We start from the raw sequence: 3328 nt of genomic DNA on the forward strand, positions 1-3328 counted from the left end.
TTTTTGACAAGAGTGCCAAGTCCATTCAATGATGAAATAATAGTTTCTTTAATTTATGATGCGGGAGAAACAGATTTCCACTTGCAAGACTAAAATTGGGCTTTACTTCACAGCACATGCAAAAAATAATTCACAAACTAACCATAAGAACTAAAATCATACAACTCTTAGAAGAAAACATAAGAGTAAATCTTCATGATCTTGTGTTTGGCAATAAGGGTTCTTAGATATGATACTAAAAGCCCAGGAAGAAACAAACAAAAAAAAAAAAGGTAAATTGGAGTTAATAAAAAAAGTGAAACTTTTATATCAAAGGACATTTTCAAGAAAGTGAAAGACAACCTACAGAATGGGAGAAAATATTTGCAAATCCTGTATCTGATAGTATCCAGAATATATGTAGAATACCTACAATTCAACAACAAATAAACAACCCAATCAAATTCTCAACAAAGGACTTGAATAGACATTTCTGCGAGGAGGTACATACATGGCCAGGAAGCACATGAGAAGATGCTTCGTCATCAGTCATTAGGGAACTGCAAATCAAAACCACTATGAGATACCACTTCACACTTGCAAAGATGGCTATAATTTAGAGGAAGAAAAAGGAACATAACAAATGTTTGTGAGAATGTGGAGAAATTAGAACCTGTGTACATTGTTGGTGGGACTGCAAAATGGTGTAGACACTGTGGAAATCAGTTTGGCTGTTCCTCAGAAAGCTAAACAGAGGATGACCATAGAATTGTCGTAATACCAACAATTCCACTCTAAGGCATATAACCAAAAGTATTGAACACAGGGATTGACTGCAACAGATACTTGTACACCAATAATCATTGCAATATTATTCACAATAGTCAAACAACAGATGAGTGGATAAACAATGCCTGGTACACACACTTTTCTTTTTTTGGTGGGAGGACAAAGTCTTGCTCTTGTCGCTCAGGTTGGAGTGCAATGGCAAGATCTCGGCTCACTGCAACTTCCACCTCCTGGGTTCAAGTGATTCTTCCGCCTCAGCCTTCTGAGTAGCTGGGATTATAGGTGCCCGCCACCATGCCTGGCTAATTTTTGTATTTTTAGTAGAGACAGGGTTTCACCAAGTTGGCCAAGCAGTATACACATTTTTCTATTATTCAGCCATGAAAAGGAATGAACTTTTGATACATGCTACAACATGGATAAAACTCAGCAATAAGGTTTTTGAGAGAGAAGCCGAGTGAAAAGGCCACATCTTGTAGGATTCCACTTATATGAAATACATGAAATAGACAAATTCATGGAGACAGAAAGTAGATTAGAAGCTACTGGGAGTGGAAGGAGGGGAGAAAGGGAATTTTTTATCCAATGAGTGCAGTGTTTCTATTTGTTTTTGTTTTTGTTTGAGACGGGTCTTGCTCTGTCACCCAGGCTGGAGTGCAGTGGCACGATCTCAGCTCACTGAAGCCTCTGTCTCCTGGGTTCAAGCAATTCTCCTGTGTCAGTCTCCTGAGTAGCTGAGATTACAGGTGTATACCATCACGCCTGGCTAATTTTTGTATTTTTAGTAGAGATGGGGTTTCACCATGTTGGCCAGGCTGGTCTCAAACTCCTGACCTCAGGTCATCTGCTCACCTCAGCCTCCCAAAGTACTGGCGTTACAGACATGAGCCATCGCGCCCGGTCCAAGTGTTTCTATTTAGGATGATGAAAACCTTTTGAAAATAAATATCTGTAATGGTTGCACAGCACTCTGAAGGTAATTAATGCCACTGAATTGTACATTTAAAATGGTGAAAATAGCGAATTTCATGTTATAAAGATTTTGCTACCCAAAAACAAAACCAAAAAATCTCAAGACCTTTACGTTATTATAAGGAAGAAGTTTTCCAAAGGAATGGGGATGCTGGTAGCAGAAGGAAAAGAAATCTCATTAAATAAAATCAAAAGCAATAATCTCTTCAGGAGGTGGCTCAGCTAAGTTTGGTTAGCCTTACCTTAGCTCCACAATGGTCCATTTTATTCAGAAATAGAAATATGGGCATTGGAGAGAAGAGGAAATGTGTACCTGCCTCACCTGCCTCCCTGCCCAGAATGCCGACTCCTACTCTTGCATTTCACTAAGGCTAGGGATTAAATGAAAAGTGAGAATCTGGAAGCCCCCAGTGATGATGTTAGTCGTTGGAGTTGACTATCTCGTTTTAATAGCATGACCTCCTCCTCAAACTCATAATGCAACTATGGTCACATCTCATTTGTTTGCAGTAATTGCTCAGCCCCACTAGCAGATTAGCAGGAAGTTCTGATATTTTCCTTTTGAGGATGGGCTCCTACTGAACTGTCCTGGAATCTACCACCATCAAAACTTACACCATCCAAAAGATCCAGGGAACTCGGCCAGCCCAGCTTCCAACCCCAAGCAGGGAGCAACTTGCTCAGCCCACGTTGTGATCTCTCCTTGCTGCCACAAGGTGGTGACGTTGCATCACAGACTCGCACAATGGACGCGCAGGCGCCAATGCTCCCGGGCTCTGATGTTCCATTCCTAAACGAAAACTGCTCCCAGGATCGGGACTCACGGGCAGCCTGTTCCCTGCTGGGGAGCTCAGGGGCAAGAGGGCATCTCAGAGAGAGGCCACATTCTTACCTCTGAAGACAAGAAGAATATCCATGTACAGACCAATCCCAGCACTGCACCTTAGGATGGGGAAGGCCACTGTGAGTTAAAGCGAACAAATGAATGACCCAATAAATATCTGAGAGGGAAAGTCCCAACGACTCATAGGAAGTACGATCAACAGTTGCAGTTATTTTTGTTAGGAACATTCTGAACACAGGGGAAACCTTCCTTCCTTCTGCTCTATTGTTGGAGTGGGACATCAACGTTTCTGGTTTCTGTTTCTGGGACACCAGAAATCAAGGTATAGAATTTGGGGAGGTCATAGTGGCAGGTGGCTGCCAAATGGGGTGGCAGAAGCCAGCGAGCGCTGGAAAAAGAGACAATCCACCCTAACCTCACCAGCATCGCCCCCCCTCAATCCCCCAGCAGCTCTGGTTCCAAGACTTTCCATTTTCTGGGCATTTCCTTGGCCTTAGACCATTTTCCTTTAATCGAGCATTTTCTTTGGAACCATGCAGTCTTTATCCGGTTTCCCCCGATGGTGGCATCTCACGAAGGACGGTCCGGTGTCCCAACAGCGTATTGCGTTCCTCAGGACGCAGATTTCCTCCACAGGCACCCCCTGGGTTGCGGTTTTATAGCCACATCCCCTCGCCTCCCTAACTCCTGAGCACCGCTGATGAGCTGCACTTCTCGCCTCTGTCTTTTGGAATGAATCATCCG

This window comes from Aotus nancymaae, unplaced genomic scaffold (genome assembly GCF_030222135.1).
Source record: "Aotus nancymaae isolate 86718 unplaced genomic scaffold, 86718_ANA_hifiasm-v0.15.2.pri h1tg000051l, whole genome shotgun sequence".
Classification (NCBI taxonomy): domain Eukaryota; kingdom Metazoa; phylum Chordata; class Mammalia; order Primates; family Aotidae; genus Aotus; species Aotus nancymaae.